The sequence below is a fragment of the Spea bombifrons genome, chromosome 7 (assembly GCF_027358695.1).
Source record: "Spea bombifrons isolate aSpeBom1 chromosome 7, aSpeBom1.2.pri, whole genome shotgun sequence".
Classification (NCBI taxonomy): Eukaryota; Metazoa; Chordata; class Amphibia; order Anura; family Pelobatidae; genus Spea; species Spea bombifrons.
In genome coordinates this window covers 7,333,403-7,360,657 of record NC_071093.1, presented here as the reverse complement: position 1 = coordinate 7,360,657, position 27,255 = coordinate 7,333,403, and positions in this window count along the sequence as shown.

Genomic DNA, 27,255 nt, shown 5'->3' with positions numbered 1-27,255 from the left:
GATAGATAGATAGATAGATATAGCTAGAGGAAGAGATAGATAGAGAAAGAGAGATAGATAGATAGATAGATAGATAGATAGATAGATAGATAGATAGATAGATAGATAGATATGGATAGAGATAGATAGATAGATAGATAGATAGATAGATAGATAGATAGATAGATAGATAGATAGATAGATAGATAGATAGATAGATATGGATAGAGATAGATAGATAGATGATAGATAGATAGATAGATAGATAGATAGATAGATAGATAGATAGAGATAGATAGATAGATAGATAGATAGATAGATAGATAGATAGATAGATAGATAGATAGATAGATAGATAGATAAAGATAGATAGATAAAGATAGATAGATAGATGGATAGATGGATAGATAGATAGATAGATAGATAGATAGATAGATAGATAGATAGATAGATAGATAGATAGATAGATAGATAGATAGATGGACAGATGATAGATAGATAGATAGATAGATAGATAGATAAAGATAGATAGATATTACATTAGGAAGAATAGATAGATAGATAGATAGATAGATAGATGATAGATAGATAGATTATCAGAGGAAGCCTTAAGCTTCCCAAACATCACACCTGACTTAGTATTGGGAAACATTGTATAATATATATTTGATCAAAAGTAAATTGAATAATGGCCAAAAAAGTTTGGATTTTTTTTATCCTGCATCCAATTTTACCATTGTTGTATTTTGTTAGCTGCTCTATAGAACATGCTTTTATCCATTGAAATTTTGCAATTCAAATTATCCCTTAAAACTAGAATACATTTAATTTCATGGTCATTTCGACTTTCAAAATAACATTAGTTCACGTCTTTAAAACCAGATATATTGTATGTTCTTTGTAGACTTCGGGAAAGTAATTCTCCTTTCTGAGATAAATTGTTTTTTTTATAACTGATGATAAGTTAAAAAAGAAAGTCTATTGTATCAAACATTATAAATCAGCTCACATAGGCCAGTTCCAGTCTAATGATGTTACGAGTCAGACAAAGTGATGCATAGAGGTCGTTGTCCTAGAAAATAGTCTCACCTTGAATGCTTGCCTGTACTAAATAGATTAAATTTCTTCCATAGAGAATGGAAATGGGATTAGGTGTCCTACAACCTTGACCATGAACCTCAAAGAGGCCTCATGGAACTTCTCACAAGCTCTGCAATACGATTTAATGTCTAGCGAGGGAACTGTAAGAATGAAAAGTTTCAGATATTGTATACGCTGTTAAGTCTCTAAGATGGTCTCTTAACCTACAGGAATATGTGATTGAAGGTGTTATTTCCAACAATAAGAGTGATATTTTTTTTACCTCTAGATAATTTGTTTTAAAGAGACATTCGAGACTCTGGAAACATTATAGATGAGCTGACCTTAGGACTCTTCACCACTTAATGGTTCGTCACTTAGATTCTTTTGAATGGCCGCCACTACGTGGTTCCAGTAATAATGAAAAGGATGTAAAGATATGTTGCATTAGGTCACCTGTATTTAAGCAGGGATTGTAACTGTGATATTCCAGTTAGAGAAGCACCAATAGATCGAGGACTTAATCAAAGTAGAATAAGAAGGAGTTGGCTCCAGAGGCTGGGGGTCAGACCCCTAAAGTTCTCAAGTATGGTCATCTCTATTAATCTATTTCTCCTCTTTCTTAAAGTTTCTGCTCCTCTGATTTAGAAAGTCTATATAAAAGTGTTGACAGTAACTCTCTAATATGATAAACAAATAAACCTGAGTTGATCTGACATTTTATCAGGGCTGGGAATAAAAGCCAGCCTCAAATGTCATTGCACCATTAGTGTGTAGCACAAGTTTGTGTAGTCCTACCCCCATAAATATTTTTGTAATCTGTAAGCATTGTAAGAGTTCTTACCCTTTCCTGACTAGACGCATAAAAAGTAGATCCAGGCCATATGAGCTTACACTTTATTTTAAATATGCATTACTGTAGCCACATAAGATATCTTAACAGTGTTAGATATTTAACATAATCAAAGGCCTTTAAACCAAATATTTCCCCCAAAATTCCACTAATAATAATAATAATAATAATACATAAATCTGAAAGCTGAGAAGATGATAGTTCTCCTATAATTATGCTTACAAAGCATGCAAATAGTGGTTGCCGTCTACCTATAAGAAAACCTTTTATTTTAATATTCAGGATTTTCAGCCGCATTATCTGAATGTCCAGCGCTAGCCCTTTTAATATTCTGCACGGCTCTCACAGTCTGCAAACGGACATAATGTTTTTTATTGAATAATATTCATGTGGAAACATGAACAGGGCCTGCCACTTAAATACAACATCACATTAATCAACAGACAATAAAAATCATCAACATAGCACGCAAACAGATGAATGTCAGAATGGGTCAACTGTTTTTCAAATACTTTGAATGATACATTTTAACTCACCTTCAAACAGTGTATTACAGTTAGGAATGGTTTATAAAAATGATGCATGTCTGGTCTACATGTTGCATGCCCTATATATTAGATTTGTGCATTCGTATTCGGGCGAATATGAAAACGAACACGAAGGGTGCATTTTCGTTGTTCAGCCCAAATACCGAACATACAAACATGGAGGCAGCAATATGTAAACGAAGACACACAACACGAAGAATCTTCATCTTCATTTACTAATCTCCCTGGTCCCTTCCCCATCTAGCCTACCTTATCTACACAGCATTGCAGGGGTTAACAGGAGCGGAAATCTGTAGCTTCACCTTCAGAAGTTAAAGACCTTTAACTCTTGGAGCGGAGAGACAGGGCAAGTTCCCCATCAGGAGTTAAAGGGGGTGTGCAAGCGACTCTTTTGGTTGCCTGCAGGGGCCTCCTCTGGCATCAACCAGTGGTCTCCCCTGGCCAAGTTGCGGCACCAGGATTTTAAAAGTCTGTACAAGCGACTCTATTGGTTGCCAGCAGGGGGCACGTCTGCCATCAACCAATGAAGTACAGGTGCACTTCATTGGTTGCTGGCAGAGCCCCCTGCAGGCCACCAATAGAGTTGCTCGTACAGACAATTAAAATCCTGGCGCCAAAGCTGCTGCGTAGTGCGTATCACGTTAACCCTGTATTAACCCCTTCTACAAAAATGGGTAAAAAATTAAGAAAAAAATGAATACGAAGAATGTACATGAATATGCGCCCGAACCGAACACAGGAACGGGCGAATATTCGTGGAATACGAAGCGTTGGCCCGCGCCATAGTCTACTATCTATATATACTATATATATATATATATATCAAAAAGATAGCCAGATCAGTTTGGGTTCATCTTGAGTTGGTAACCACACTTTGGTTTCTATGAACTTTTTCTACTTCTTTAAGCAGGATAGAGAGCTGAGCTTCTAAAGACAGAGGTGGAAGATGATGTGAAGTTAAGAGAATAAAAGAGGCGCTAAAATTCAGGAGTGCCTGCAGGGAGACAGGTAGATCAAGCAGCACTTAAATTGCTCTGAAGTTTGTTTTGTGATGAGATCCTTTAATCAAATTTATGAAAGCCAGAAGAGCAAAGGATTTCTATCATTAGCAGCAAGTTATCCATGTAGCACCCCTCCATGGTCACTCTTCGTATAATAGCATTTAGGCTTTTTGTAGCACCCCATGGTATCATTTGTGGAGAAAATCTATTATAAAAGTCATTATGACAGAGCATTAAATTATATAGATTTATAAAAGTGGCACTTTTCTGTCTTTTGAGTAAATTAACTCTTCACTTTCTCAAAAGACAGGAGAGTGCCAATTTTTGCACAGCACTGTTGCAGAGCCCTGATCTCAACATCACCGGGTCTGTCTGGGATGACATTTGCATCGTGTATATGTGTGTATATTTATATTAAAAAGGTTTTGTCGTACAATGCTTTATCATTCACTTTTCAGCACCTCCATAGATTGAAGAATTGGAATAAATGCTTGCAAGCTGTGAAAATGACCCCGGGTCACTTCATTTTCTTAAAGAGACAAATTGTAGCCCTTTGAAATGTATTTATTTTGATGTTCTCCCTATTAGACACACGAATTACCTGAGTTCAGCTCACTGACAATTTAAAAAGAAATGAAGAATCGTCAAAGAAGTAAGACGGAGATGGGATATTAATGGCTGAAAGAAGCTGCCATGGGACCTGAAATGCGTTGGTTTAGTCATATATTATGTTTCCAGTTACCACACCATTTCACCGCCAGTAATTTGTACTGGGAACACCGAGGAAGCATGCGTCTCAATATTATCCTTGAAACATCGCGAAGATACAAAATAACATACATCTTAAGGACAATGTAACAAAAAAGGAGTGTTTTGTCTAAGAAGAATCTTATGACTGTGCCATCTTAGTGCTATTATCTAAATGTGCATTTCTCCATTATAGAAAAATACTATGTTATTATAGCGTAAAATATATGCTGATCTTTATATCCTATAAAGCAGCACAGAACGACTAGTAAATCACTTACATGTCTGCACAGCATGGCTTACAAGTAATGAAGCAAAATATTTTCATTTTTAAGCAATTAACCGTACCCCACGTAGATCTAGTCGTCTTCAAATAATGGTTCATTTAAATATTTTATTATTTCTCTGTATTTTAAGATCCTTCAGAGGAATGGTTATGATAGGGACGCTTAGAAATGATTTTCTAATTCTTAGAATAATCAACATCATTATATTGAGGTTGTTGAATGTTGATCTGCTTAAAATGAACAATAATAACCTGCATATGGTAATGTGTAGAAACCCATTTTTCTTTACAGTAGGCCATCTGGAAAACCAGGTAAATGTCTGGTGGGCCGGTGCAAGATGGCACTGGTCGCTTACCTTTATTTTCACCCATGTGGCAGATTTGGTTGCTTATTGTGCCGCCGCACACCGCAAGGGTGTATCTGCTTGACTGCCACAGTACGTGGAGTGATGGGAGCGATAAAGGGCCATAGGAACACAGGAGTGATGGGAGTGATAAAGGGCCATAGGAACACAGGAGTGATGGGAGTGATAAAGGGCCATTGCAACACAGGAGTGATGGGAGTGATAAAGGGCCTCTGTGTGCCTATGAAGAGATTCCACTAAACATCAGCTGTTTCTAGCTACAATAGTCATTTACAGCATTAACCCTGTCTGCGCTGGATTTCTGTTATTTTAATGGACAAAATTTGTTTTTCTTTCAAACGCAAGTGACCCCAAACTTTTGAATGGTAGTTTATTTGATCAACTGGGTTTAACAGAGGAACCTGATAATTTGAAGACATATTCATTTTTTTAAAATAAATACACACAGTTTTAGAACCAGGGATTACAGATTTGTTGATTGAATGTAACCAAAGTAATATGCAGCTGTTGGGTCCTACGATCCAATTTTGACTTGAAGTCATGGCCAAAACCATAATATGGAAAGAAAAAGACAAGGAGACCAAGAGGTTATCTGTAATTCACTGAAGTGGATCATTTTGTGTCCATCAGAAACTTTCCATGTGAATTATAAGCGTATCAAAGTACCAGCTATGTGGGTTTCACAGCAAGAGTCCACATTCACAGAAAAGTAGTGTTTTTCTACTAGGAAAAACTATTTCATAAGAGATTTTATGCAGTGACTATAATAAAGGCGCCATGAAAGTATAGTCTGCAATTAAGTACTGTGTTTGTTCCACACAGCTGTAAATTAATTTGTATGTGTTCCACAAAGGGTTCTTTCTTGTAATTGTTAAAAGAATATAATTAACTATAACCATTATTTTATTTTTAAGAAAAGGTAAAAAAAATAAAATAAAGCATTTAAAAAGTTTTTTTTATTATTTTTCTTGTATTTGTACAAATACACTGTATATTATTTTTCTTGACATCTTACTTGACATTTTCTTGATTTTTGATTTCTCTTTTCCTGGAATACCCTCATATCAGCTGAGATGACACTCAATATGTTGCTGTTAAGGCAAGAGCTTGAAGTAACAAGGTGGGTTGTTCAGACCTCCGGGATGGCAAATAACAAATAAGTCACATATCAGAGAGTCTCTATAGGTGTGTGTGTAGCACATTTTACCTTGGGCCTGATATCACAGAGGATGGGTACATCCTGGCTGGCGCCTAAAGTTGATCTTGGTTTCTGAGTTTAACCTGTATGTAGGTTAGAACAGCAAGAATATAGTCAGGTGAAAAAGGAAGTACACCATCTTTGAATTCCAGATTTTTACATATCATATAATATTGTATATTTATCACACAATAACAATCACCTGTTCCTTAGCAGGTCTAAAAAATAGGTAAATACAACAACATATGGCATATTACACCGTGTCAAGATTAACAAAAATAAAGCCAAAATGGAGAAGCCATGTGTGAAAAACTAAGAACACCTTATGATTCAATAGTTTGTAGAACCACCTTTAGCAGCAATAACTTGAAGTAATCATTTTCTTGATGACTTTTTCAATGTATACACTACCATTCAAAAGTTTGGGGTCACTTTGAAAAACAGGCAAACAGAGGCCCTTTATCACTCCTGTGTTTCAATGACATATCTTGTTCGCTAATCCAAGTTTAAAAGGCTAATTGATTGTTATAAAACCCTTTGCAGTTATGTTACAGCTAGAAATCACCTTGTTTTCCATGAAAGTGCCCCAAACCTTGCCCCACACACCAAATATGACCTTCTTTCCAGCCACAGACTTTAAAGATCTGTAGCGAATTCCACCCATCATTCCACACAAGAGTCAGTTAAGTTTTATAATGTCTTAGTTTAAAAAAAAAAATCTAACATAAATCTAACATAAATCTAACATAAATTATTAACAGGGTATTTTTCATATTAAATAAAATATTAGGGATATCAGCAAAAATAAAATATATATGCTTTATTTCGTCAAAGGATTTTTAATTTTTAGAGGATTCCAGAGAAGCCTCCTTTAATTGCCCTCTCTCATGTTTTTTTGCCATTAATGTGAAAGCTTAAGAGGAGGGCAGATAACATTTGTTTATCACATTAAGCAGGTCTCATATAGATCAAGTAACTGGCAAAAAAAGGAATTGTATTGACCGCAAATGAAATCAGAACCAATGCTAAACCTGGTGAGTATTCTGGTATAGTTCTTTTCGGCGTGTTTACTGCTTGAATTATTACATTAAGAATTCACATTTACAGATTGAAATGTCAACCCCAATGTATCATCTTTCATTGCTACGGGGCTCGGAAAAGAATTATTTGCAGGATGTGTGAAGCCAAGGAACAACAACACATTTTATGCATTAAACACTAAGTGCCTGGAAATGTTTAGATGTATAGGTTACATTTAAAGCATATGTTATGTATTATTATCATTTCGGGAAAACATCAGTACAAGCAAGAGATGAGGATATGATGATGTTGGTTAGACAATGGCTTGATGGACGTACCATTAGAATAACGTAAATAAAAAAATAATAATAAATTTAGATCTTGATTTATGAATACATTGTTTGCAAGAGGAGTGTGAAGAACAGAAAAATAAGGCTCAAATTCATCGCTATAACGTGTCCAGAGACACATCGGTTACAGATAAATTATGTTCCCCATATAAGACTGTCCAGACGGTCTCAGAGCTTAGGAGAAAGCTCAGTAATCACAGGGACACCGTCAACACATTCTGGTTGGCAAACTCACTGTGGTCGATAGTAATCAATGTGCTGCTACATTTAAAAATAGAATTGAAGTGGATCTATTATCATGGGTTAAGCGGGGAAAATCTCATCTTCCAGAAACTGTCCTATTTATTGTGCTGTGGATACATTTTCCATGTAAAAGAGCACATTGCAATGCTATTATCACCGGTTTTCCCATTTTTCACGAGATTTATTTAGTCGTACAGTATCTTACCGCATTGCAATTAGCACTCTGCGCATCAAAGCTGACATTCTAATTCGCAGGCTCTCCAGCAGGTACACTTTCTTCAGACATATCCATACATAATTTATCTTGCATTTATCACCTACAAACAATGACCAAGGATAAATATCGGGGTCATCGATCTCTCGTAAATGCTGGCACTATCCTTTTACCTCTAGCTAGATACTGCTATAGATTAACCACACCAGTTAATGTTCTTGACGTTAAACATATAGATAAATAGAAGCCTTATATATCTTGTCACGCGGGGAATTCTCCTGAAATTAAACAAATAAGATGAAAAACTGTCAGATGAATGTAAAATAACCGCCACAGTTTGTTATACATATTACTAATGAACAAAGATGTTCTAAAGAGGTTCTTTGGGTTCAAATTGCTCTATATTGTCTTAAAGATTTGATTAATTTATAGAGGATTTATCTTTACATCATGTAATTGGAGCACCTGCAGCTATCACGCTGTCATGTTCTGCTTTACTTCTGACCTTTTCCGTGTGTAGGAAACTCGGTGGAATATACATCAAACATTGTTTGACAACCAAAGTGAATTTTCTGTTCATACAATGTTAATTTAGTTTTGTTTCATGTTCTGTTATAAATGCGGTCTATGTCCTCCGCACTGCAACTGGATTGGGCTGGAGAAGAAATCTAGTATAAAAAAACCACACTACCAATGAAAGATTATTTACCTTTGGCAAGCTGGAGAGGAGACCATCTGGCGTATTCTGGCCTATTCAGACTAGGCCTAGGGTAGCAGATCTTGAGGAAGTGGAAACCCACTTTCCCTCAAAATCGGTGGCTGATCGGAGGCACTTAGGCCCTCTGGTGTGACGCTGGTCAATGGGACCATTATAACGGTGATGTACGATGTCCATACCTGGGAACTCTCCAGCTTTTGCCAGAAGACTCCAGGACAAGCGCCACTCCTCCAGTTCTCCATGTCGACACCCCAATCCTCCAGGCCGTGGGAACAGGGTCCTGACATGCCCCACTCCCCGCCCAGTTCTCCTTTAAATTGGGGTGTTTTCTGCTGCCCCTGCCATTGGTGGGATCGCCCACAACATCAGCTGGCAGTCAATGCCAAGTCCCACAAGGGTAGGCTCGCGGTAGCCATAGCCCACAAGTTCCCAGGTACGATGATCTCCCCTTCCAGTCCATTTAAACTATGGAAGCCATGAATAGCAAGCAGAGTGTCCACAATCCACAGTACTCTGTGCCCGCTTGTCCTTTTGAGTGTTCCAGGATAACACAATAAAAGCCCCCAATAACAAGGACGATGGCTGCCGTGGTAAGTGCTGAGTGCTCTGTCCTGGATCAGGTCTACAGTAGCGCCCAGCAAAAACACACCATTGCTTGGGAGCGTTCCCTACGAATGGAATGGACAGTCCAGAAGCGGACTCTTTGCTTTTTCTGTATAAAGCAACACCGACTGCAGAAAATTGATTACGGCCATGAAAAGCCAAATGGACATCTGTGGTTGCTGATTCATTTGTACCTTTCTCAGTATACAGACTCCTTAATGGGCAGGTTCAGTCTGTTACGCTGATGGAGATTTTCCTCTTTGTAATTGGACCCGTGAGCAAATCCATTTCGGGAAGCGTCTGTCTGATCTCAAGGTTTAGACTCAGGTGTAGCTGAAAATATGTTTCCACAATCAAATTTAATCTATCGATACCGCTACAAGCGCGGTGCTGTGTATTTAAATGATATCTCACCGTTAATGTTTGTCTTCTGATTACTATATTTTATCACTTCTCCCTTGATGAAAACACACATCTGGTTATTTCCTTATTTCACAGCTAAGATGCTTCTAGTTTTTCACGCTTTCTTCGGAAAAAGTACAAACAGTTCTAATTTTAACCTTTTTTTACTTTCTTCTGTTTTTTTTTTTTCATAGCCCAAACACATTGAATTTGAAGAAAGAACTCCTGCAGATTGGCTTAAAAATTTCACACCGTGGGTATGTCGCAGAGCCCTGAAATATGATCCGCCGTTGCGTGTAAACGCATCTCATCTAGGAAAGAAAATATGGTAATTTCATTTCTGCAGACTTTCGGTGAAGGGAAAGAAGTACTTTAACACCCTCCATAATCTGATTTTTGATAATGATCCCAGTAGGTTGCCAGGGATTAAATTGGATTTTTGATTTCAGAGTGGAAGCTTCTTAAGAAATACAATTTCAGCCACTATTATATTTTCTGGGACTTGCATATCTGATCAGAATAACAAAACCAATTTTCTACGGCTGTTATGGCGTTATTAAATTTTAATTCTAATATATTGCTTTACATTGGATACATAACATATCATGCCAAAACACCCGCTGGCACCTCATTGCTTGTTTTAGGGGGGTTTTTGCACGTTGTTCTGCAGCGCCAAAAGCTAATATATTGTCCCATAATGACCTATATTTTCTTATTTACCCAAGGGTTGTGTTTCAATATCATAAAATGTTTGTAGAGGACACCTAAAAAATGACAAATAAATCCATAATTGTGTGTGATGATGTACTGTAGACATACATAAGACGCTGGGGGTAGATTAACCCCTTAATGACAAAGCCCGTACATGTGCAGGCTCAAAATGCATTGTTTTCAATGGGTTTAGGGACCGCCCATTGTCCTTAAGAGGTTAAATAAAGTGGGGTAATGGAACCCAATAGCAGACTGAGAAGAAGTCATCAACCAAGTTTATTAAGGTTCGCATTTTTCAGTGTTCCTTAAGAAAATAAACAGCAGGGTATTGGTTCTACTTTGTTTAACACGAGATTGGATTGCTTTGAAAGAAGGTTATTTTGGGGACGTAAAATCAAGAGAAACCTCAAAAATTCAGGGCCATAATAATAAGTGCCATGAGGCTACATTGGAAGCTGATCCGCACTGCCTATTGTATCGGTATGTGTGTTTTTGTTATGTACTTGTTAACCACCCCATATCCAAATCGTGCGGCATTGTGGAATATGTTAGTGGTTAATAAATGCTGTAAAGGGTAATAACAGGAATAATATGCTTAATCAGTGAAGGCCCTTTAACGAATTAATGCTATGGATTTGAGGATGTTTTGAGAATATGAGATTTCTGTGTAGAGACTCTATTAAGACAGACTTGTTTCAACTATCCCATTAGCATGCACTGGCATGTACTGGGGTAGTTGGGAAACCACTTCTCAGGAGTAGTTGGGAAACCACTTCTCAAGAGTAGTTGGGAAACCACTTCTCAGGAGCAATGACTATTTTTTAGTACGGTCGGAGGAATGGGAACCAATGCTAGGCCTCCATACTCTAAAATGTTGTTCCTCCACTGGTTGCGCTGCAGTTTGTGGCTAATCTGACCACGATGACCCAAGGAAAAACCCAATGCTGGGTGTCTATGTATCACCCGACACCTGGAATTTATTTCTCTATTGTCATTGATGTTGAAAGCTGAAAACTCTGGAGAATATATAGATTTTCTTTTTTTAAAAAAAGACACAATGGAAGATTTATACCAGAGCTATACACAATTCCAGCCGTCAAGGGCAGTACAAAGGCAAAATGTATCGGATATCTTAGTTTGACAATTATCACAATTTAAGTCCATAAAGCTACTTGTTTTCAGGCAGGGGTACTCAGAATTCCTGGCCTCTTCGGGGCCCTTAGGGACTAGAGTTGTGCGGTCCTGATTTATACACTTTTTCAGTCTATCAAAGGCTCCTGCACAGGGCATCTTATGTTTTACTGTCAGGTCAAGAAAGGTTTTACAGCAAGAACATTTCTAAGAGGATGAACAGATATTGGCAGCTCATGCAATTTCTTTCCTGGCTGGTGTCGAGCACAAGCTACAAATTACATTTCCCCTGCAGCCGTTTGGTTTAATATTGTATGAAGCAAAGTTAGTTTAAACAATACAAAACATTACTGGTGTTAGTCTTGTAATTTTGTATATTTTGTGAATTATAAAAAATGTAATCTACTTACTGACACATTGTATAATACTTTTATTTTCTATAAGGAGCACTAAAACACAGAATTTCACATAAATTAAAAATAGCATAATCTTAGCGATGAAGTGATGGAATTAAAAAAGGCAGTGGAGAGGGAGGCAGCGGTGGGATACTTCGAAGCTCTACATAACCCCACTTTATGTTCTTCAACTTTTTTTTCCATGAGAGAGCCCTGAACTTTGGTGTCTTAATAGTCTTTCTAAATAAAATTGAAAGGTGCTTTCTGGCATGTTATGACTGATTACTAAAGAAGGGTTGCACACCTCATTCACAACAATATTTACCAAGCCTGTTGGGCTGAACTATTGATTACCACTGATGGATGATGACACGTGAATAAAAAGTCATTATTTTATTATTCCTTGCATTTTTTTTGTTTGCAAGTTATATGACTCCAGGAGTACCTATATATATACTATACGGACAAAAGTATTGGGACACCTGACCATTACACACAAAGAGACTTTTATGACATCATATTCTAAATATATAGACATTAATATGAAGTTGCCCCCCCAGGTCAGGCATTGATGGTGGATGAGAAGGCCTGGCTCTCAATCTCTGTTCCAGTTCATCCCAAAGGTGTTCGATGGGGTTGGGGTCAGGGCTCTGTGCGGCCGGTCAAGTTATTTCACACCAAACTCATCCAACCATGTCTTTATGGACCTTGTCTTGTGCGATGGGCGCAGTCATATTGGAATAAAAAAGGGTCCTCCCCAAACTGTTCCAACAAAGTTGGAAGCAAAGGATTGTTGCCAGTGTGGACTCCAGCTTTGAGACATTGGACTTTATGCTATTGCTTGACCTTGGATATTCTCTGTACTTTGCTGAGACTCTTTACAATTACTGTGATTCTGGAAACATTGCTGTACCTAAAGCTGAAGGAACAACTTGACGTGGAAGGTAATTGATCTGCACAGACCACTAACTTCAGCCTATTCCCCATGTTCTGCTTTGCAGTTAACCTGCATACTTGACAGTTCTACAGCACTGATGGATGTGTTGAGCTTAATAAATAGAGTTTCATAATAATAATAATTCAACCTCACACATCAGAATTCTACAAAATTGTCAAATTTAGTGCAAATCTTGGCTTTCCACCGGGTATGATGATTTTGAATGTCTAGTGGAAGAATAAAACAAGAGTTATTGGAACTAAATATGATTTAATAGGTAGATATAGACAGCCGGAATGGTATACAGACAGGCAAATAACACATGTGCATAATTTATAAGGTTTCTAAAATGTAATACCATTAGTACAGCTAGTGCTAATTTATAAATAGAGTTTAAATGGGTGACAGATCTTCATGTCGTGCTGCTCTTTGGTGTGTAAGATCTGTCTACCTGCTGTACGTTTATTTTGGTCCCTGTTTAGAAGCTAGTAATGATTCAGAATTGCTAAAGGCAAGTAAGTAGTCTTGTATATATCACACTTGACTGTCACATCCCGGACATTGATTCATGTAACTTTTTTTTTTTGTAAACGGATTTTAAAGTTCAAATCATGAATCATATGAGCAATGAAGCAGCGGCCTCCGAAGCGTAAAAAAACACCTATTTAATTAAGGCATTTATAAAATAAATTGTAGAATTGACAAGGCAGTCCAAAGATATCCACTCCGTTTCAGGCTCAGCCAGTGGGGGGTTTATGGATATATTACCAATGGTGTGAGTTTAATAACATGGACTTGCACAGATGATGTCTTATATAGGTCAGTGCTAGAAAGCCTCGGGTTTTTAAGAACCCTTTCGTAAGCAGAGCTGTCAATCACTGCTCTGGTTCATGATGTAACAAACCATTATATTGCATAGTTTCAAAAGGGCAAATAATGACTGACATGTCTGAGTTAGTGTGAATCTTCGATGCTTTGGATAAAAGAAAATAGTTTTCCCGTCTCTGGTTTTACAGTTGTGTTAGTGGTCTTCCAAGTGGTAATGGTTAAGAAACATTGTTGGGGTTTTTTACATTACAATGCAAAATTAATGTGAGACTCAACCAAGGGACAGGCACTTAACAGCTTGTCATACGGTGCATCCCTGCTTGGGAGCTGTTGCTTTCTTGTGCCATTACAGAGCAATGGATAAATATATGGTTTATATATACAGTATATACGGTTTGATGTGGTAAATTGAATAGGTCAGCTTAAAAGATGTCCCAATTAGGACATGGGAGCAAGATGACTAGTGTCCAAAATTCCAAGTTGGGAAAACTATAATATCCATTTCCAAATATGGACTTTTAGCACCAAACCTATTCGACAAACATATGCATGGGTGGTATCCACTGTACTCAGGAGATTAACACATATTGGGGTGTTGTTGGCAGTGACATATAGGTGGAGCTGTAAATTCATACCTGAAAAAAAACACACAAAATGAAAAACATGGAAAGTGTTAAAATACCAACAACTGAAAAACCCTGGGATGTCTAGTTTTTTTAAAAAAAAATAATTGATGGGGTAAATTGAATTGGCCAGCTTTAAAGATGTCCCAAATGTGATATGGGTGCTGGATGACCAGATTTGATAAAATGGTTTCAAAATTGCAATATGCCTCCTTATATCCCTGTAACTTGCAAAATAAAAAAAACTGAACACATTGGGTATTTCTTAACTCTTAAATATTAGAATCTAGTTAGTAGTTTTTGGAGATGGGTAAAGTATGTTTCAAATAAGAGCCATCATATTTTATAATTTTGTTTATAGTAAATTAGATGATATAATCAAAACAATGGTATCAATTTGTGTAGGTATAGTTAATGAGAGAGAAGAAAATTTGAACTAAACACAAACACTGCAGAAATGTTAAAATAGCCCCTGCCAAAAAGGGTACAAAACATAAAAAAAACATGTTTAAGCCCCCATAGCAATCATGAGCCATTTTCAGCTGAACCCCGTGTCATTACCACTCTATCTAGCCAAATCACTCCAGCTATAAATAACACACGGGTGTTTAAGCTTTCTGCCGAAGGTACCTTTTTACTTGAATTTTCTGTACCTGTGAATATATACTCATTGCGAGCAACGTAACAAAACAAGTGTTAAAGGCAGGACTGATTCACACAAATTAAAATGTGTTTTGGAATCATGTTACCCTGCCACAGTAGTATCATCACATTATCTTAACACTTGTATGGAGCAAAGCCAATTAATGTAACAAGCACGTACATACTCTGCAACTGGATTTTTTTTTAAGTTTCCAAAAATATCCTTTTCTACTGAAAATTTAAAGAAATTAACACCATTTAACGACAAAAGGACCAAAGAGATTTTTTTTAGTTTTCATTCTTTATATTTGGATTTTAATGAATGAATGAAGCATATACTACCTGGGGTCATATTCAAACTTAGTCCACCCAGAGATCTACTTAGCTTTTGTGTTGCATCTTCACTGCATTAAAAGGTGCGTCATATCCTGGTGCTCCATGTCTTAAAGACACGAAGAGCCTTCTAAAGCAGTCCACGGAGGCTGAGCTAAGCTGGCACAGCCTCCATAATGTAAGTAGGCCGGTTGGCCTACTTGACAATCTGCCATTGAGCAGCGGAGAACTGGGACGTCTACGAGTCCAGCTATGCCCAATGGCCATTGTCAACAGTGACAAAATTTTAAAAAAAGATGGCTTCTTTAAGGAAACACTTTAGGTGTTCAATATTTTGCTTCAAGTCATAAATAAATAATAAACCAAACATTTAATTGCTATTATTCTGCTGTCTGGCACAAACTATTGAAGCCCTAACTTTCAGAGATCACGGTACGTTCTATGATTAAGTGACTGTATCGCCTTTTCTGCCCGGCACTTGATGTTGCAGACAGCGACATGCTTCAGTTAGGCAGGTTTTAGGGATAAATCATTTCAGCCAACACAAAAAAGTGACAGCATTGCTACAAGTAATATTTTTTTTGTTAAGTTCATTTTCTGTTAGAAGAAACAAAATGTTTCTTTTCGCAAGAACATTACGTCTTGCTTTATACTCAAGGGGGCTGAAGCTGTTTTTATTTCATTAGTAATTATTTAAAATCGCCTATTACTTGTGTTTTCTGATGTAATACATTTCACCTATAACCTGTGTTTTCTGGTGTAATACCATATTTTTAATTTTAAAGTTCCTCTCGTGGAAGCTGAGATTGGCAGAGCCTTGCCAGAATTCTGGAATAATGCTGCATTCCGCTATTGATTTCTTAATTGGATTTCGGTAGTACCTACAGTTCCACTAACTTCACAAGAAAAAGTAATGCGGTATGTTTTGAATGCCCAGTCGCTATTGATTTTATACTCGTTTATCTCCATTTTTACAGTGCTAAGTAAGTAAAGGCCTGGTTCTGGTAATGACGAGAGTGTTGCAGAAAGAGATTTACCTTTCTGATACCCTTCTGTGTTTCTCCCTATATAGGGCAGCTTCTGAGTAGTTCCCTATTTTCGGGACTATTAGGGGTTAACTTTGTATTTATTGGTTGTAACAGTTCATCTGGGAGGGGGTGGATTTCTACCCTTCTTCCACATGAACTGTTTACTATAAATTAGTATATTTTTTCTTATTTCCTTCATCTATGATTAAGCCTGTTGGGGCGGAACGTGTGAGACTGTGTTTAGCTCATGACGTTGTTACGCCGGATCAGGCACCACAGGTGGTGGACCCACGATGCAGAAATATCTCCGAAAAACAAGCCGGGATCGAGACAGGCAGCACAGGAGCGTGGTCAATACAATAGCCGGGGTCGGGGCAGGCAGCACAGGATCAGGGTCAAATGACAAAGCCGAGGTCGGGACGGGCAGCGCAGGATCAAGGTCGAATAACAAAGCCGAGGTCTGGTACACGTGGAGATCAATCAATAAACAAGAGCACCCAGAGAACATTAACATGGACTCGTTGAACGGGCAAGGAAACAAGGAACCAGGAAGGTTTAAATAAAGCCAATGGCGGGAGAGCAGGTAAGATGACGTCATCGCGACCGGCGCAATTAGCGTCGTCGCGATGGCAACAACGAACAAAACTTCCTGCCTGTGTTACCTCCGTGAAAGACGCGGAGGAGCCACACAGGCAGGGGAGGAAAAACAACCTCCGTGGACATGCAGCGGCGATCAAACACTTGATCGCCGCCGGCATGCCCGCGGCGGTACACAACGAGATCCTCTCTGCCTGTGTTGCTGCCGCGAGCGACGCGGCAGTGCCACACAGGCAGGGGAGGTAAAACAACCTCCGTGGACATGCAGCGGCGATCAAACACTTGATCGCCGCCGGCATGCCCGCGGCGGTAAACTACGAGTTCCTCTCTGCCTGTGTTGCTGCCGCGAGCGATGCGGCAGCAGAGCCGGCCTTAGGTGTTCCGGCGCCCTGTGCGAACTACTCCTCTGGCGCCCCCCCTCACTACCCCCCCTCTGCCCCTTCAAACTACCCCCCCTCTGCCCCTTCAAACTACCCCCCCCTCTGCCCCTTCAAACTACCCCCCCCTCTGCCCCTTCAAACTAACCCCCCTCTGCCCCTTCAAACTACCCCCATCTGCCCCTTCAAACTACCCCCATCTGCCCCTTCAAACTACCCCCCCCCTCTGGCCCTTCAAACTACCCCCCCCTCTGCCCCTTCAAACTACCCACCCCTCTGCCCCTTCAAACTACCCCCCCTCTGCCCCTTCAAACTACCCCCCCTCTGCCCCTTCAAACTACCCCCCTCTGCCCCTTCAAACTACCCCCCCTGCCCCTTCAAACTACCCCCCCTCTGCCCCTTCAAACTACCCCCCCCTCTGCCCCTTCAAACTACCCCCATCTGCCCCTTCAAACTACCCCCATCTGCCCCTTCAAACTACCCCCCCCCTCTGGCCCTTCAAACTACCCCCCCCTCTGCCCCTTCAAACTACCCACCCCTCTGCCCCTTCAAACTACCCCCCCTCTGCCCCTTCAAACTACCCCCCCTCTGCCCCTTCAAACTACCCCCCTCTGCCCCTTCAAACTACCCCCCCTGCCCCTTCAAACTACCCCCCCTCTGCCCCTTCAAACTACCCCCCCCTCTGCCCCTTCAAACTACCCCCCCCTCTGCCCCTTCAAACTACCCCCCCCCCCTCTGCCCCTTCAAACTACCCCCCCCCTCTGCCCCTTCAAACTACCCCCCCCCTCTGCCCCTTCAAACTACCCCCCCCTCTGCCCCTTCAAACTACCCCCCCTCTGCCGCTTCAAACTACCCCCCCCTCTGCCCCTTCAAACTACCCCCCCCTCTGCCCCTTCAAACTACCCCCCCTCTGCCCCTTCAAACCGCACAGGGCACCACACTAAAGGGGGCGCCGCCGCCGGGTCCTCCCCCGCCGCCACGGGGTCCTCCGCCGCCGCCGCGGGGTCCTCCTCCTCCGCCGCCCCCTCTGCACCTAAATGAAAACGTTGTTTTTTTTGTTGTTGGTTTTTTTAACTTTATTTAACAACGTTAAAAAAACAACGTTTTCATTTAGGTGCAGAGGGGGCGGCGGAGGAGGAGGACCCCGCGGCGGCGGCGGCGGAGGACCCCGTGGCGGCGGAGGACCCCGTGGCAGCGGCGGCGGGGGAGGACCCGGCGGCGGCGGCGGCGGCGGCGGCGCCCCCTGGAGTGTGGCGCCCTGTGCGGTCGCACAGGTCGCACACCCCAAAGGCCGGCCCTGTGCGGCAGTGCCACACAGGCAGAAGAGGTACTGGTCGGGTGCCGCGAGCATGTAGCGGCGGATCGGTTTTCCGATCGCCGCTGATATGCTGCGGCAGCCCGAACAGAGCTGTCAGGGACCGGGAGGCGTGCCTGCTCTATACGCACGCCCCCTCGTGTGCGTGTAGAGCGCACGTCAGTACACGAGGGGGACGTGCGCGAGGGACGCCGTGGGACCCCGGCCGGACAGGTAGGTGTAACAGACGTGATGTTTTTATTATTGAAGAATAAACATACCTGGGAACTCTCCGGGTTTCACATGGAGATTGCCGGGTGAGAGCCGCTCCTCCGGTTCTCCTGGTCAAGACCCAAATCCTCCGGGTCACGGGATCCTGACACGCCCCGCTCCCCGCCCATTTTTCTTTTAAATGGGAGTGTTTTCCGTTGCCGTCAGCAGGAACGCCCCCGATGTCAGCGGGAACTCCCCTGACGTCATTGGGAACGCCCCCGATGTTAGCGGGAACTCCCATTGACGTCAATGGGACTGCCCACCAACGTCATTGGGACTGCCCACCAATGTCATCGGGACAACACTTCTTTTTCTATATGAAATAGGACACCAGTAGTCCTTTAGAGAGATTCACATAGATTCACATAACCAAAACTCAGTATGCAACCTCTTACAAGCCAATCTTATGCATCTTCTACAGACCCCCTTAAAGGTTTGGTAAAGAAATACAGCAGAACACTAGTGATTTGGAAAAATATTACAGGAAACTCTAAATTCCTTCCAAGCAGCGTGGAATATTGAAGTAAAAAAAGCAAATTGCAGCTCTATCGTTTCCACAAATATTTACACTTCCAAAAATGCATTAGAATTCCATTTTAATGTTTCAGCACATAAAATACCCAACAGAAAGCAAACTCATTTATTATGGATGCAATAAAATAAAGACACAACAAAAAGCCTTTTTCCAAATTACTCATCGTAAACGGCATACTAATGCGGTATCATTAACTGCAGATGAAGATCCATGAAATCGACCATCGCTTATCACAGATGAAAGCATAGAATATGTCCGTATTACTGGGAGCAGAAAATACTGTACAAAATCCATACCTCTCACTCTAGTAAACTCCAATTAGCATGAAGCTATAAAATATATTGCTTAGGATAAAACAGCATTTAAAGGGATTGGCTTCCCTCCCTGTTGCAACATCTGAAAGATCTCCATGGCATTTAAAGCACTGGGAATCATAAATAAATTTTTTGAATGCAAATGAACAGCATTAAAGGAGCCTCTTGTGTCAGAATTCTTTATATCAAGATGAAAAAGTGGTTTAAAATGTTGGATCGTATCCGATTAGAGGTTAGTATGTGGCTAAATATACCAATGGTCTACTGCCATGTCCAAGAACTCTCCAGGTTTGACCCAGGGTCTCCGGGTCACTCTCTTCTTTTTCGTCGGGAAGGGGGGGGGGGAGTGTTTAACCACAACCGCTTGCTCCTCTCCTATCCCCAATCCATATGATCATGGGATTATATGTGAATTTTCAAAACGAGCTGCCCCCCGAGGCTCATGAAATATTAACCCTTTAATAGCCCATTGTGAAGATTATATGTAGTGACTCATCAAATGTGTTACCCAAATGGCTCCAATACTGGTTCTCATGGAAACCTTGACTTGTCGTTATTTAAATATACACTTCATTAAGTCACCTGCATCTAAGCAGGGATATCAATCACAACATACTAGGAACAAAAACGCCAATTGGGAGTCATATATGATCACAGCAGGGTAAAATAGGAAGGAGTCAGCTCCAGACTATGTGATCCTGAGACTCTGGGTCAAACCTGGACAGTGGGGCTTCCTCAGAGAGCATTTTAGGGATACCTGGGGACTCTCAGGGTTTGACCCTGAGTCGCAGGGGTTTTGCCCCAAGCTCAGAGTTTCAGGGCAAAAGGATAGATTCTCAGGTATGCATATAATGCTTTCTGCGGCTAGCAGCACCTCTCATATGACTTTCCTTTTATAATATTTTTTAATTCCGAAAGCTCTAGGGGCTCTCCCGTAGAATTAACGCATAGCTCTGGGAAGCTTTCATTTATAAATGACTGTTAATACAATACATCCCTAAACCACATTAATTAGTTTAGGTGGCCAGTTTCATTTCTCTTAGATGTTGAATAAGAATCCACTGAATTAATGCACACATTTTTCTGTAATTTTGAACACTGTGATAAATCTATACCCTGAATAATCTGCATTATTTAAAATATAGAAAGAATACATTATATTTCATTACCTGAAGGCTCTGATCCATTGAAGCGGCTAATTGATTTATAAAAACCTTGTAATAATGTAGCTACTGACAATAGCGAATGAAAGACATCAGACGATCCGAGGACATTAATTAGCGGAGACTGGTCATTCTATTGCTTTTAGAAATAACATGGTTTATCCTAGCCATGGACGAGCTTTTAAAATGTGATGAGACCATAAACCTGATTCACCTTTGGTATATTTCACAGGGTAGACATATTTATGAACAGGAACAAGAGACAGCTTTGGATAGGGAAAGAGCTGAGTACACATACAACATCATAAAGATGTATAATAAAATTGGCTTTCGCTCTTAGCTGTTGAGAATAACCAGTTGCACAAGTGGTGTATATATAATGCTGAACTGGGGATCAAAATAGAAAACTGGCCAGGGTAATTGATCCCTAACCTCTCTTAATTAGGAAAAAGACGGGCCCGTAGAGGCAGTGGTATTTTTTTTGGCCCAAAATTTATATATCTCTTCGGTTTTCTAGCAGGGGTTAATATGGGGGTTGACACTGTTACAGTTAGCAGCGGATTTGGCGCCAAGATTTAAAGGTCCGTAAGAGCCACTCTATTGGTCGTCGGCAGAGGGCTTGTCTGGCATCAACCAATGAAGAGCAGCTGCCCTTCATTCGTTGATGCCAGACGAGCCCCTTGCCGGCGATCAAAAGAGTCGCTCTTACGGACCTTTAAATCCTGGCCTAATCCTACAGATTCCCGTTAACCCCTGCTATACAAGAAGACCTAAAGTAGGCTAGAGGCAGTGACTTGTATGGGGGAAGGGATCAGGGAGATTAGCTAGGAGATATTTAAGACGTGCTCGTTTTTTCGCTGCCATCTTCGTTTGTTCGTTATTCAGTTTGAACAACGAAAACGCAACATTTGTGTGCGCTTTCATGTTCTCCCGACTTAATAATAGGAGTTGCACAGAACAGAATGCATTTAAGGTGCTATTCCCCTTAGAATATTAATTATACTCTATAGTAATCTAAGCAAACATAGAAACCTATCAAGTTATTATTTCCTAGGAAAATGTTTAACCACATAAAGCCACTGAAAAATTGAAGAAACTTTTTTTTTTCAGTTTCTATGGCAACAACCTACCGATGCCTATTTTTAGGTGTTCCTGGCAAAACTTGCGAAAGATAAAAATTTCACAGAACTAAAGAATTATTTCTGGCAAGCGTTTGGGTATTCAACCTAAAAGGGGCAGTCTAATGTCCCTGACACCCCACTAAAGAAAAATGGAGCTGGCAGGAATTGCATCTGCTGCAGGGCATTTAGCCGGTAGAAACGGGCAAATGCATGGCTCTGCAGAATGCCCCTATGTATTTGCAAAACAGACATGAAACAACATGAAAATTTAAAGGGACCATGCAAATATATGCATTAAAGTACATATGAGGGCTGGAGTGTCCCTTTAAGAATGATGTTTCTAGTGACAAAAGTGTTAAATCCATGAGAGCGCCTTTAATCTAATCTGAACTACAAATCTGTGTTTTTTACCCATCATAATATTATGGGTTAATTTCTAGATGTGCCAAACTCTATTTATTGTAATATACACTGTATTTAACACCAATTTGCTTTAGATTACACATTTAACTAACAAAACTTAAAAAAAAAAAATAACTACTGTCTATACCCTGAATAATTCAGATTAAAGGAATCACGTTAAATCAAAGCGGATGGTGTGGCCACAGCAGTGGATAAGGTCACAGATTTCTTCTCTGAATGCGGCCACAGGAGGTAAAGCACAGGGGGCATATATATTCGCACACAGTAGCCTTGGGGTACTTCTTGGTAAGTAGGCAGAAGCATCTTGCTATGAACTGCTGCTTGGATTGCAGAGAACATAAAGTGCGTCATAGTTTCTCCCAAGTGTCCCTTTTTAGGAGTGACAGTTCCGATTTGGATTCCTTGACGCCCCCCTCTTTTCTAGGAGCTCATAATGTTTGGTGAGTTTGTACAACATTTAGCGCTTCACGGCCGCCAGTCCGGCCCTGGAATAGAGCGAAGTAGACCTGAAAGCTTACAACCTAATAGAAATTCAGTTACCCAAAAAAGGTATCAAATTTTCTCATAAAACCTGTAAATAGATTTCTATAGGTCATGCGGTCACATAAAAGCCCAACTGCCAGGCAATATTTTACAGACTGCTGCAAATTCATTGCATGATTTTTATACAAGACTTTTCAGTCTCAGTGCATAATTTTTAATTCACTTACCAGCATTCGGCCAGTAAATTTGTATCTGATAAAATAATAAAGGAAATGTCAAGCCTATCACACCCTTATTATTTATACATAATGTCTATTAAGGTTAGCGCTAATTCCTATTTGCTATTCTGGTGCATGTAGTACTTCTGTGGCCGTAGAGGAGAGAGAACAGACAACAATTTCAAGGTTACAAACTGAATGCATTGCCTGGGAACAAATAAAAGTTCTTTTGTGACCAGGAGACACCCTGGTTATTGATTTACAGCAGGAATCAGCTGATTAGTCATCATATGAGTGCTTTTCTCATAAATGATTTATAAAAGAAAGACTCGGCGATGATTGATGACATTTGCTTTCTCACTTAATTGCAATTTATTCCCAACAAGCTACTTTCCCAAGGGCATAATATATTTTTTTGTTCTTCTTGTCCTAGTGACCCACCCACTCTTCATACATGACAACATGACAAGTCAATCAATGCCTCCAGTTGACAATATGATCTTTGCGTTCATGTTACTATTCAATGAAACTTTATTTTCAAAACACAATGACAAGTGACATACTTTACACTAGAGGAGATGGCAGGTAAAGCTATTTGGCCCATTGGCCCCTTGTCCCCCACCTGGTAACTCACATACACACCGGCACAGATATCTACTATACTTGTGCACGAAGTCCAAAACCATTTCCGACACATTTTATTTTTGGCTCATTTGTTTTCGGACAACAAATTTAGTTTCATGCCCTTTCAGTTCAGGTGAAATTTAGAGGGCTTTTATTATTCTAAAACCAAATTAGTTGCCAAAAAATATGTCTCTCTCTGTGCCCCCTGCCATTTACCCAGTCCTGTCTGTGTCTTCTGCTGTCATGCTCCCTGCCCTTATTTCCCTAGTCCCCTCTCTACCTGTTCCCCATAGGCTTCTCTGGTCTCCTTGCCCTGTCTGCCCGCCTCATTCACTCACCTGCTTCTCATGCATACACATTGTCTGGGGCTTAAATAAGATGTAGAGAGGGTTCCAAAGAAGGAGTAATAAAAAGAAAAGCCAAATCACTTGTAAAGAAAAGCCTCATGTTTCCATACAATAACTCTGTAGATGTTAAATGTCACTTTTTGTCTCTGGAGACATAACGTTTCATTCAACAACAAAACTACTTTACACAGAAATCAATTCTCTGTCTTCTGTGTGAAGAAAAACAATATTATTTTAGGAGATTCACAATGATTTTTTTCATTTTCTTAACAATAGACCATAGTTATTTGGCAGAAGGGCTCTTGAGTCTTGTTTCCTTGACAACAATACTGATATCATAATTTATATTAGATAAATTACAGACTCAAAGAAATAGATATATTTCAGGTCAATAGCTGACGTTACCTGAAGGGCAACAATATTTCACAATCTTTACTTCACACGTATTTGTTACATCAGTGTCTATTTTTTTAATAAATGTTACATATATTAATATAAATGTATGTACATGGAACGAAACAAGCAGCAGTAAATCCAATATATATTGCATGATGTCCAAATAATAGACTGAAATTTATGCATTTTGCTAGTGTTTCAAAGACATCTGAATAGCCTAGATAAGCTTATTAGCGGCTGTCCAAGTTTTAGGCTGGAAGGCTGCACAAGTTTTATGGATCCCTAAGGATGAGAAAAGGACAGATTCTTCTGTAATAATGAAAATCTGTAGCAGATGCATAATTCTGATGTGTTCTTGGTTCCTAACCCCTTAAAACCTTAATGACGTTCCATGCCGCCATCAGTCAGTCCTAGGGAACCACCATTCTCACGCAATCGAGAGGTTGCAATCACGCAAGATTTCCATCATGAATGGATGGATGCCTCACATTCTCAATGAGCATGAGGATCCATTCATGAGTAGCGAGTGCTGCTGATTTGGGACTAACCAGTCCCAAATGAGACATTGGCTTCATAAAGTAACATTTGAAAATTGGGGATATTCCATCTTGTGCCCCATAACTTCCAAAATAACATAAAAAACCTATGCATGTCGGGTTTTTTTCAAATTCAAGACACTCACATTCATATATTTTGTGGTATTTTAGTCTACTGAACTGGTTTGGGGACCATTTTCTTAGCAAAATATTAGTAAACTAAATGTTGGACTATACATCTAAAAATGGTAGGAAAAGAAAGCTCTGTCTGTCATTGAAAAAAACAATATATAATTGTTAATTAAAAAGGAGAATCATAGGTAAGGAAACGTAGTGTAAAATGCTGAAAATGCATGATCTTAAAAGGAAAGTTCCTGCTCAAAACCCTGCAATTTGGCTGAATTAAAACAATTCTGCCAAAAAGAGTGACCAAAATCCCGCCACAGTGATGGAAAAGACTCAGGACTCACTGCCAGTTATTGCAAGCATTTGATTGCAGTTGTTGCAACCAGTTATTAGGGAGAAATTACTTTTTCACATGGCTGATATAGGTTTTAATTAAGTCTTTAACTTTGTCTAATCTTAAAATTAGTTGGATGATCTGAAAGATTTAAATGTGACAAATAAGCGAAAATAGAAGAAATCGGGAAGGGGACAAAGACTTTTTCACAGCACTGTATTTGTACATAACATCAACAAAACATACTGAAAGTCTTGAGTGATTCGTCATTTGGTGAAAGCCCGGTAGGGTTACCGGTATTATAAGCCACAATGTCATCAATAGCTTTCTGCCAATTATATATCTTTAATACATACTCCAGAGAGAGGAATCTTGCACTAGAGCTTCAAAGTCAAACATCTGTAAAACTACTGCGGTGCTCTTGGGCTCAGGTGAAAATTGGTTTCTAATGCTCCAGAGAAACGCATCCCAAGACTATACTTAGTGGTGTATGGCAAAAAAAAAAAAATGATGGAAATAATAGCACTGTTTGGTACTCCAGGCCTTAAAACTGATAAGCTATCTAGTCACTAAACAATAGTGACTTTTAAAGAAATATTACACAAATGTTAACCTCTTGCTACTCTTTCATGTCATTCACAAAACACACAATCTGGTTTCCTGCTATAAAGACTCAAGCCTTAATCAGTCAGTGCCAATCAGAGCGGCTAGAGTGCATCCCCGAAAGGAGATTTTACGCTGCGTTATGAAGTACACTGGAAGGCTCTATGGTCATAGCAAAACAGAATTCACAGAAGAGCAATAGGGATCCCGACAACCGAACAGCGGCAGCCAATTTGAACAGACAAGGCGGAACATGTATCCATCTTGGAAAATTGATACAGAAAATTGGAAGATGGGCCAAGGAAAACGTGTTGCATCCTTCAGCTTTCTACAGATTTTCTCAGCCAATTTTTCATCAGATCACAGAAAGATGGGATATGTCAAAAATAGATCTCATGGTGTTAGTAGACAACAGGAAGGCAGATCTTTTCTAATCCCCTTCAACAGGTCCTCCCCTAGCTCTGGACGCATTCAGGATGGGTTATCTAAAACTGACAGCCTGGTTACTGGAAAAGACCTGTTAGTTAAGCCAAGTAGCTGAACAAGAAATATGTCAATACAAAATATTCTGGAGTTTCCTCACCAGCCTTCACGTAAAAGACATTACTGTTAGTCAGATCCTAGATTTCCAACAGGTTGGGTTCTGTGACGGACATCCTCCAGCCGCTTTGAAGGTTAAGATTAAATGCCTTCTTGAACGAAAGCCTAGCCCTACATCTGTGAATTAAATGTTTTATCCAACTCGTTCTCTTAGTAAACCTGGCTAATCCTTGATGTTTTGTGATGTTGCACAATCCATCCGCCAGGCGCATCCATCCCTACTTACACTGTTCAGAAAAAACATAGTTAGAGAAAATATCCAACTATATAGGGTTGTATTGTGTTTAATTTCTCAGCAATAGCCTGAAAAATTATAAAAAGTGTTACATTATGTAATGCTCAGCCACAGAAAAACAATATACAGTGTATACAGCTAGAACATTTTAGCAAAATGATCAGATATTCAAAATACATTTTATGTTCAGCAGCATGATATTTTGTTTGAACTGAAAATGTACTTTTGGAACTTTTATAGGAACACAAACCAAAGCAGACATAAATCTGCTTATGTAAATTAATGAAAAAAGAAAAAAAAATGATACTTATTACCATAACAGCCCTTCATTACAAAGAAAGTTATACAAAAGGAAAAATGTCAAACGCATTTGTCGGATCTAGTACAATCAATCATCTAATTAGCAAATTTGAATAAAATA